General features: G+C 40.2%; 1 long non-coding RNA gene across 1 annotated transcript in view; it reads left to right on the plus strand.

Moving 5' to 3' along the window:
• LOC144201030 (uncharacterized) overlaps positions 1–3,975 on the plus strand; it is a 72,104-nt gene extending 68,129 nt beyond the window's left edge. Inside the window, exons 4-5 of the long non-coding RNA XR_013327250.1 lie at positions 1,883–1,979; positions 3,186–3,975. This is a non-coding gene — a long non-coding RNA (uncharacterized LOC144201030). The remainder of the gene's footprint in view (positions 1–1,882; positions 1,980–3,185) is intronic.
• The last annotated feature ends 7,677 nt before the right edge of the window (positions 3,976–11,652 follow it).

An 11,652-nucleotide genomic window follows, 5' to 3' on the forward strand; every position in this document is an offset into this window, starting at 1 on the left:
GCCTTAAGCATGCAGCTGCTGCAATATAAAACTGTAACACTCCAATAAAATTGGTTCAAGGTCATTAAACAAGAATTCATATATATATATATATATATATATATATATATATATATATATATATATATATATATATATATATATATATATATATATATATATATATATATATATATATATATATATATATATATATATATATATATATATATATATATATATATATATATATATATATATATATATATATATATATATATATATATATATATATATATATATGCCCTCCCAATTTTGGTAAGAAATAAAGGATTAAATGCACCTTATAGTCTAGAAAATACAGTCGTAGATGGCTATGAAGGTGTTAGTTTCCACTTTTTTGACACTCCCAATTTTCACACTACAGACAACACACTTTTTTTCTTCTTTTTGAATAACGGTGGTGTTTCAGTTTTTAAGCATATAGAAAACCCACACAATTTAGCGCTCCAGTTCTTTTGGAGTCTGCTTTTAGTACTGCTGTTTTTTCCCCCAAAATCTTTGATTTGCTCTTTCCGTCTCAATATATCTCTCTAAATGAATTATAAATGTTTTTAAAGTATGCATTAATACTTTGAAACCAATCGTAAATGCTGTACATGCTACAAGAACATGCCAAAGTATTTATTCAAAACAGGAATAACTATCCAATATCAAATTTCCCTTATTGTGGGATGACAGAAGTATCTGTGGTTACCCTGAAGATTCAACCTCAGCTACTGGTGAATCAGGTAGTTGTCTTTTACCTGCCACTCCATTTTGCACACACATGTACTCCCACCTGCACACACCCGCACCCAGATACGCCCCCTCTGGTGGATCAATAAGAGGCACTCAGTGCAGCTGACACCCTTTTGCACCTGATATTTCTAAACACCAAGCCCCCCTGAGCAGACATACTCCAAGTTATTGAGGGACCAGCTCCATGGAACAGGGGGAATTACTCAGTGTTGTGTACTGTGATGTCTCTCAGGGTTACAGGTACTTAGCTCCCATTATATCTGCTCTATTACCTGCTTGCAGCCGCCACGTGGGTCTGTATGCACAACAATTCCTCCTCTTGGCCTCCGTCACCTTTTCACTTCCCACAAGTGTGAAAGGTGCACTTAACCCACTCTGACTGGTGTGTAAACACAGCAGGCGCACATACTCACTTCACCTTGCCGCACACAAGTACTTATTTTCCAATTAAAGGTGCACTCTTATTTCCACACCTGCATGCTTGTTCAGACAAATTATCTCCTTGTTGCTCATTTCATCAGTGGGAAAACACACGGGTAAACTGATCTGTCCAACCGTCAGACAGACAGACACGTAGCTGCTTAGAGCGTGGAGACCGCTGAAAGGTTAATTACCCGTAACAGATGTACCTGTGTAGGTTTCACCCTGCCCTCCCCCTTCTCTTGCTCTTCACTGCAACCTGCACTTATCGCAGTTACAAAGTCACCGCAGCCACTTAAGAGCTTTAATTGGAAGATTAGGGGGCTTTAGCTATTGATTTCATGCCCTCGCTGTTTACTTTTATCTGCCCTAGAATGTAGTGATGCCTATCTACCTTTGGGGGCTCTGTCTTACGTTATTTGTGAAGTCGTACGACTGTGTTCGGTAAAAGAGTGATTCTCAAAGTATTAAAATATATATATTAATATTATTATTGTTATTATTATGTTAATAATTTGCAAATTAACAGCGTATGATATTTCTTCTGGTAATATAGTGTAGTGCATTGTGAAATGAATGAAGAGGGGTCTGATGATTTAGTACTTCACTCGCCTGACTTCGGTTCGATCTCCGCCGGTGGCGACATGATTGTGAGTTTGAATCGTCTCTCTTTGTGCCCCAGGTCTGATTGAGAAACCAGTCGAGGCTCCAGTCTGGCTTTTGCCCGACGTTAGCTGGAATAGGCTCCAGCAACACCTACAACCTTTACAAGGATGCAGGTGAATAAATGAAATATCTACACAAGACAGTTATCATACTCTTGGATAATATGTGTGGGACTTTTGTGTGGGAAAATTATTTTGTCACTGTATCCAGCTCCTCCTGTTCACGCTTTCTTGGGCATCCAGAAATTGGCGGCCAGTTTGGTTGGGTCAGTTTCACGTGGTGTGTGCTATGTTCCGTACATCACATGCCTTGTTTTAACCTTTTACTTTAGCTAGAGATACCCATGCTCGGTTACTTTGAAGTATTCTAAGACTGCTCTTTACCAAAACTGGTTTATGGTATCTGAGAACCACAGGGGGAATATGGTGATGACTCTTTATGTGTTAACAGTAAATGCCGGTGATAATCATGCACATGCTCACATATATCTGCAATAATGTGGACCTATCATTAGATTTCAATGGCATGCATACTCAAGCCAAAGTGTTAACCCACATCCTGTGCCTATTAGCCAGGTGTTGTGAGGTCCCAGAGGTTGTGTTTCATCAGGAATAAACAACCCACTGTAAATGCCAAAGCACCTTCCCTTTCTTTTCTTTGTATAGTGAAGCTGCAACCATCTGGTCCTGGGTAGCAAAAATAGACTCACGAGTGTTGATAACAATTAGTAGTTTGTGTGCTAGGGGACCACACATCAAGCCACCTGATTTTCATAGCAGGCATTCGATGCAGCCCACCACCCCGCCAAGCAGCTATCAATAGACAGACACCTGTTTCCTGCCAGTGCCAGCAAGGCCTTCTATAGCTGCACCTGTATGTGCTTACACTGTGTTTGTGCGGATAGGCCTGCTGCGTTGATAGCAAGTGTTGCTAATGCAAGCACAGGAAGGACAGGGAGCACTTGACAAGTACGCAGCGAGCCAACGGTAGGATGAAAATGCTCGAATCAAGTCAGGATGTAGGATTTTCAAAAGGCATTGCTCAAAAAGGAAATCTTTTGACCCCGAAACACTCCAGATGATGACGATTGGCATACATTTCCCAGAAGCCTGAGTGCGAATTGGACAATTAGTCATCAGTGTTTGTTTTTAGTCTAGATGCTTTGTAATGACATAAGGTGTGCAACAGTCTACAAAAGAATGGCCGAGATATTAGTGATTGAGCAGCTTTTTTCAATGGGATTCAAAGAACATTTCTGGAACAGACTGTAACCAATGTTGCACATTTCATTTGGAGGAATCAACATCTTTGCTTTGTAGGGAACACAGAGCCACTGGCAGATGCACAATGTCAAGAAAACACTGGAGAGGCAGCAGGCCGACCAGTCAATCCATCACAGTCAGCTAACCGTTTCCTCCCTGCTGAACGGATGCCAGACGCCAAGCGGCAAACACAGCGTCAAGCATGGAAGGGCGTCAGATTAATGTCAACGCAGTGTTTCCACGTTTGCGGCCAAAGTGTTATTGATTCAATTTTGGAGGGGTGAAAAAAGGTTAGCATTTCCTGGGCCATGGTTTGAGGGGGAGCGGCAGGAGGAGCAACGGCACAGCCCTCCTCTGTGGCAGTTGCTAGAGCACTCAACCAAGAAATGGAGACGGATATCAGCTAGGCACCAAGCAGCCTTCCGTCCTTTGGCCCGGACATGTGTGAAGTAGATGCTCACCGGTTATTGAGTGTCATATGCGCTTAAACCGTTTGTCGTCTGAAGAAAAGTAAAAGAGTTAGAGATTACAAAGTTCGCCCCTTTTGAATACCCCTTTTAATTTAAGGTATAATTTGGAGGTCAGTTTTCGTATAGCTTCAACACGTATTCACAAAATATCATACATATAAATGAGAGTTGAACAACCTAAAGACAGCTCATTTCATTTTTCCATGAAGAAAAGAAAAAAATCACTAGAAAGCTTTTTGGACATTTTTTTCTATTGTTGTTTATTCATGCATGCTCATTGAAACAAATGCATAAGAGGTAACACTTTTGGATTAGTGTGACACTTCATTTTCTTCACTGTACTTTGTTGTCAAATTCTTTTCTTAAAACCCCAGAATTCTTCATCTACAGCAAGCTTTACTCTTGCCTATGCAGAGATATTTTGCACTCTGACAGGCAATGTTTTCTATAACTATATGCAGGTGAACATTTGGAGCGTCAACATTATTTTTCTAAATGTATTTGCTATTTGAATTTACACTGCATGGTTCAAGGACAAATTAAAAACTATTTTATACGTCAAGCATTTATTTATGTAACCTTAATTTATTGAAGTTAAGCAATTGAAAACATATGGGCATTTGCATGGCAACCTCTCATCAAATGTCCTCAGAGCTCAACTATATTCTCCATTAATAAGATATACTACAGCCACTGCTTCACTAACGAAAAATATTATTAATATAAACTGCAGTGCATATATACCACATCAATATGACAATAATGTCACCGTGCTTAAATAGTGACCCAAAATGCCAGATGTATCTTTTTATTCATTTCTTCTATACTGTCTCGTTTTATGCTTGTCACCCTTTTCAGTATATCCCCAAATGGGACACTACATACATTACATAGTTAAAAATTAAATCAGTATAGGCAAAGGCCAGTCGCAACATGTCACTCATTTTTATGGACTTGTACACCAGGTAACTTGCAAATCAACCCATCGCCACCTTCTACTTTTTGTCAACAATATGGAGGGAAGGTGTCGTCATCATATGACAGTAATTAACGGCTGACAAATATCTCTCCTCCCGCCTTGAGGTGGGAAATCTCAAAAGCCAGATTTACTTGCTAATTAATTTACGAGCCAAGGTCTTTTTTAGCACTCCCAGGCGTAGACCTGTGCAAAGAGCTTAAGACACCAAGTTTAATCTGGGATGGAGCACAGAGCACAATGAAATGACGTCTTTTACAACTGGAAAGTTTGTGATTGGGGTTGCTACCACCAACTTGGAGGAATGACAGATAAACCACTTTAACTTTTTGCAATAAATTCTCACTTCTCCTGCCACATTGCTTGCTATGTAGTGAACTGGTGGCCTGACACCTGTCTATCTAAAACCATCACACATTGAGGAACAGGTGGTGTTTGCTCTGTCGTTGTTTGGTTTATGCAGGGAAGATGACAGCTTTTATAAATGGGAGGAGTGGTCTTTGATTTTGAATTACAATTGACCATTGAATTGGTGTCCTTACAACGTTTTAGGTATTTAAATTGTCCTGACACGCAGTAGAGTAGCATAGGACACGTCTGTCTAGTCCATGTAAATATTATCTAAATTATTATTTTTTTAAACTTCAGGTAGCTTTGGTAATTTTCGCAGTTAACAGTGCAAAACATCAAACCAGACACATCTGCTCTATAGAATGTTTTATTAGGGATTATTCACCTGGTGAAGCATCGGCACACCGTGAAGCAATTGAAAAGTGACTCTTGTGCGATCGTCAGGATTAAATAAAACCTCAAATGTAAAAATCGTAAACAAAGAAAAAAACATGAAATGGCATCACTTCTGATGACGGTTCCCCATCAATGATTTCTTTGCTAAGGTCCAAATCTTTACAACAATGAAATTCCAAGTCTCCACTGTTACCTTCCAATATGTTAGCATTTAATATTGTTTATACAATTTAGAATGTCACCAAAAATGTCGATGTTTCATGCTTGATCACGTCAGCGAGTCGTGACCCAGGGCGTCACTTTGGAACTGGGAAGGAGGGATGCTCAAATCCAACATTGACACCGCTTCCCTAGTCTAACCAGCCAAGAAAAAGAAATAACCACTCAGAAATCAGACTTGACATGGCGTCTTACAGTCACAGAGGCCTTGATAAGGATTTGCTCACAGGACCTCCCACTCAGCAAACAAACACACATACACACGTTCAAATACAGATTCAGGCAGGAAGGGGAGCCAAGAAAGCTGAGGGCCATTTTTGAGGCAACGGGTAGCCCAGGAACATCTGCAGTCTCCGTTGTTGATAGTATGGATGCCAGCTTGGAGTGAGATCACAGAGCTGGAGATTCTAGAGTTTGGGCTTTACCTCGTGGCCAACCCACTCCTTTTCTTCTGATCAGAACTTCCAAACCTTCTAGCTACCACCTGTTAGAGGGAGCAGAAGACAGTATAACAGTCTGAAGTCAAACTTCTGTCTTTCTTCGAGTCTGTCTCATCTGAGAGTTTACCGGACATGGACGGGTTTGAGGCAAATTTCCCGCCTCCTTCCACCATCTTCCCCTTGTGTTTTAGCTTTGATGTGAGCAGACTGGAGTCACAAATCCTTTATCCATTTAGCATCAGAGAGCATCTCCCTAACCCAGGGCTTGGCACCGTCCCACGTGGCCGCTGATTTGAGATGCTTTAATTAGGCCAAAATGTGTCTAAAGATGCAGTTCTGCCTGCGGACCTGCAGTGTTTCCCATGCTAAAGAGATAAATAGACAGCATTTCTACGTTGCTGAGGTATTAGATGACTATTTTCTATCATTTAATGTCTTTCTGCATCAGCTAAATCCCTCCTTCAGGCTTTCATGTGGTTGAAGCTAACATATTTGGAGCCATCCTGTTAGAGAGAGCAATGATTGATTTTAATTTCAGAACAACTAAGAGAGTTGCCTCTCTTCTGCATTCAGCATGGCTCAGATTCTCTGCTTTTGCTGATTCTTTTCTCTTGGTCAAGTTGTCACCAAGATGGGATCACTTTGATTAACAGGCAAATGTTTTATGTACATTTTGTCCTTACTACTTTGGCATATCTTAAGTTCAAACATCCATGTTGAATTCCAGTAATAAATCGTGGGCTTTTTGTGTCAACATTGATTCTCTCTGCCCTTCACCCTATAATAAAGAAACAGACTGTTCAATCCCCCTCCTGCCCTAAACCGACTTGAATTTCAGTCTTTTCAAAGCACCATTCTACTTTGTAGATTTGGCCCACCCTCTGTCTCACCGTAGAAGGATGAGGGAGGCAGACAGCACTGAAGGTACTAAAGGTGGCACTTCTTCACCAGCCCCCCCATCTCCAGAGTTTGTGTGAAGTTCTAACATTTTTACACAACTTGGAATCAATACCCCCCGAGCTTGAAAAGTAATCGTGTCAGGCCAGCCAAAACAAGCAGAGATTGAATGAAAGACTTTGCTGAGAGACAACTTTTGAAAAGTTTTTGAATGCAACTGCTCAGTAACAAGTTTCTTTGTCTGGCTGATGTCTTTTTCCAGTCAAATTACATGGAGGTGTTGAAAGAGAATCAATGGGGGATCAGTTTTTCATTATGCAGGTCTGTTCCTGTACTGTCTGCTGCCTCTTCTTCGCACCTCTTATTGCATCTTTGCCCATCAAGGCACATGCATGTAAACACAATCTTTGACACAATCACTGACGCATACACGAGCCTGCACAGGTAGGGTGAGTACAAGTATTGTTGTACATCATCATACAGTGCCAGGTGTAGTGTCCTTAGGTGCCCGCCCTTCAAGCTCCCCAGTATGCTCAAGTAGAAAAATGGTCATCTTTTCCAGGTGACTGCTCGATGTTGTGTGGAGGCAGTGCTTTTCTGCTTTTGTGTTCGTCTCACACCACAACCATGATACGCTCTTTTTAGTACTCATTGTTCAGCCCTTAAATCTTCCCCATGTACCTCCACTAGAATAGATTTGGGTTTTAGACTCGCTCGCTTTAGCAAAACTTGAATCATGAAAAAAAATTATGTGAATGTAAAACTAAAGCAAGACTATGGCTGCCGCGTGCACCACGTCTATGTTCACGAATTTACCATCTGCTCATTGTTTTCTGGCTGAGTAGGCCCATACGCTTTGTGTGACTGACAGTGTTAGTTACATAATCAGGCATCATTGAATTGTTTTTTTACTTTATGCTGAATTTTATTGGTTTTTTAAAATTTATTTATTTATCTCAAGTGCTTCTTTGCATTTTACATTTAGAATAACAAAAAAGCTTGCAACTTCTATTGCAACAAACAGTGGGGTAGTACTATCTTATGTATAGGGGTATCTTCAGGAAATGATCATAGACGCAGTTGAAATACCTTTGTATAATACCGTACTTTGGCATCAGAAGGGCATTCCATTCATTCATTAATTCATTCATTCATTCATTTTCTAAACCACTTACCCTCACAGGTGTGTGTGTATATATATATATATATATATATATATATATATATATATATATATATATATATATATATATATATATATATATATTTATATATATATTTATATATATATATATATATATATATATATATATATATATATATATATATATATATATATATATATATATATATATATATATATATATATATATATATATATATATATATATATATATATAAGTAGAATTTCTGCTTAAATACATTTTGTTTATATTCATACTCTGTTAGACTACAAGATTGTTGACAAATATAAAATATCATAGAATATAACGCACAGTATCGCTCTGTGCTATAATGTGCCGTATTTATCTTTTCTAAGCACACCAGAGGATTGACTTTAACATGCACTTACACAGCAAGCGCTCTTCAAGCGCAGCATCTCCCCAAGCTGCACTGCCAGGAAATGAAAGTCGACATTGACCAGCCAGCCCACAGACGATACTGTACACCTCTGACCCAGCTTCCTCGCTTACCCCGCCTTCAATCTAACATGCATAATGCATGACGCCCCCACTACCTGTTCCAGTCTGTACACGCGGGGTCCTCCGGCCTGAAATCTTACACACAGAAAAGCATCCAGCGAGCCCATCGCCAAGACCTGACCTGTGCACGAATGCACAAACGGGCCCGTGTATAGGCAGATGACACACATGAGCAAATAAAGCTTGCGCATAGTGTGTATCTTTGAGACAAGTATTAAGTGCACTATGCTACCAGTAAGGACAGCTGTACATGGTGCCAGTGGATTGATATATTCAGGTTCTATTGAAGATATTAGCATCTGGCTATTGTTGGATATGTATGCTGCAAATATTTAAAAAAAATGCCACAGTATTGTTGAGTCCACATGTGAAATCACCCCTCCCGCTCATGGAAAACAAATAAAATAAAATAAATATGGACAGATATCCTGCCAGCCTATCCTAGCTGACTTCGAGCCAGAGAGATACCCTGAATTGGTGGACAGCCAATCACAGGGAACAAGGAGACAAACAACCATTCATGCTCACACTCATATCTAGGGGCAATTTAGAATGTCCAATCAGCCTACAATGCATGTATTTGGAATGTAGGAGGAAACTGGCACGCAGGCACAGGGAGAACATGCAAACTCCACAGACCGAGTTGGATTTGAACCCAGGTCCACAACTGTTAGGCCGAATTGCTAATCACTCTTCCACAAGACCGCCCAACTAGTATATCGTAAAATGAAAATTGAGTGTTTTTTTAGGGTGACTGTTTTCAATTTCTTGTTTGGCTGGTAAAATTGGGCCTCGTACGGTGGCTGGTGTCCGATCCATGACCATGCCTCACATGTTTTTCTTTTGAGCTGCATGCGCATAAACACGTGCTCGAACACATCACTGGATCCGGTGTGGTGAGCTATGCCTGGAGCTATCCCGTCTTCCAATGGAACCTGAATCCTATTGGAAAGGGAAGTGGAGTGTGTACAAGTGAGATGATCAAATAAATCAGTTTCTTTCATGTCCCGTGCTGCAATCAGACATGAATATTAAGCACATTAGGATCAAGTTAATATGTCATGTTTGTAATCCTCCACGATCTGCTGGTCACTTTGCGTTTATGCAGTAGCTGAGAGTAGGAGCATTTACTCGGCATTTAGGTGACGCTCGCATCCAGGGTGACTCGATAACAATGACATAAGGCATCGGTGCTCCACCCCCACGCGTCCTCTGGCCAGCCAGAGATGCCAGCTCCCTGCAGGCCAATCAAGGGAAAATGTGTCAATGTTGTGAGGCTTTCCCTGGTGACAAATATTACCATTTGGAAATAGCCAGAATCAATTAGTCTGGCAAAATGTTTAATGCCTTTATGAACAAAGTGGAAAGAATATTTCATTTTATTGTGAATTGTTCAAACACAGCAAAACAAAACAAAAATCCAAAATGGATAAGGACAAAACAACATATGTAAAAGGCTGAATTGACAAAGTTAAACCTGAACACTTGAAATTGCCCTAGGTATGAGTGTGAACATGTATGGTTGTCTGTGTCCTTGTGCCATGCGATTGGCTGGCGAACAATTCAGGGTGTCCCCCGCTGTTTGCCTGTAGTTCGTTGGTTTAGGCTCCAGGACCACCAGAGCCCTTGTGAAGATAAGCGATTCGGAAAATGAATGAATTAATGACTTCAACATCAAATTGTGTGGAATATATTTCTATATCTTCCCCTCAAAGTCATATCTGAGATGTCATGTCTTATTGAGGTTAAGAGAGCACATTATATTACAAAATACATATTTGGACAAAAGCAATAAAAATTAACGTACTGTAGATATTTTTTAAAGAAGTCATTTATACAGAAGTCTCAAACAACAGATGCTTGAAAAAGGTCAAAATGAATGTCAGTCTTCCACATATCGACTGCGGCACCTTCCCTATGCAGACCAGATGGCGGTGTTGAAGGCGACAGGAGAAGCAGATATGTGCCAGTGCAATCTGCCGCACACAGGTGTCAGCTAATTGTCTCTCGGAGCCGAGGCGGCAGCGTTGGCGGGGGCCACGTGCTAGTGATACCTGAACAAGTTGCTTCTTCTTCATGTCTTTGTCAAGATAACATCTCATGTTGCCTGTGACATTTCCCTAAATTACAATATTTTGATATGTTAAAACTGAGAGGGATCAAATTATTTTGCATCTCCAGCATTTTTGCTTTCCTCTGCTGCTCTGAAGCTCGATGTTATGTGACATTGTTACTTTAAGCTGACACAATTTCCTCTCATTATATCCACAAACCCCAGGCCTTTACACACACGCTGCGGAACGCACATTTTATCTAGGTACCGGCTGGTTGCTTCGTAGACTTCGACAATCCCATTGTGTATTTAGAGGAAGGGAGTAGGGGGATTCCTGTCAAAGGGTCTTTCAAACGGAGGCATTTGACCAAAGAGGAGGAAGCAAAGTGCCTCTAATTGAGGTACCTCTCTATCCACTTGCCACATCAAAACCTAAATTGTAAATGCTCAGAGTTCTGCTATGATGTTTCACAAAGCAATTATTGCCGTGCAAAAATATGCAAAAAAATAAACTATACTTAGTTCACAACTCTCTGATTGTTGTCTATTATCTAAACTTTTTATTTAAAGAAAAAAACTTTATCAAGTAGCAGTTTCTCCTTGTCTTGGTCCTGGTATTGTCACATACTTGGCATCTTCTCAGAACCCAGGCTTTTTTTTGGACTTGGATTGCCTTGATCTTTCTAGTCTTGGTGAGTGCTGGTTTTAGGCATAACACTTGTGGATGCAGCTTTTTCTTTTTTTTTAATCGCCACATCCACTAAATTTTTATAAAGAATGTGAGCAAAGGTCAAGTGGATACAGGAGTTTCCTCATTTGAAAAGGATCCAGTTGTTTCGAGAGCACTTGAAATGTCTTTAGAGAATTTGGAGCGCTGTGGCGTCCTAGCGAGTAGATGGGTCAACCCTATTTTTGAATCTGCAAGAGGAGTTAAGTCTTTAAAAGCTTCCCATGATGCTGATTGATCCTTTGACCTGGCTCTCCATTTGGAGCTGTGTAACTAGAGGAGTTACAATTTT

The sequence above is a fragment of the Stigmatopora nigra genome, chromosome 1 (assembly GCF_051989575.1).
Source record: "Stigmatopora nigra isolate UIUO_SnigA chromosome 1, RoL_Snig_1.1, whole genome shotgun sequence".
Lineage (NCBI taxonomy): Eukaryota > Metazoa > Chordata > Actinopteri > Syngnathiformes > Syngnathidae > Stigmatopora > Stigmatopora nigra.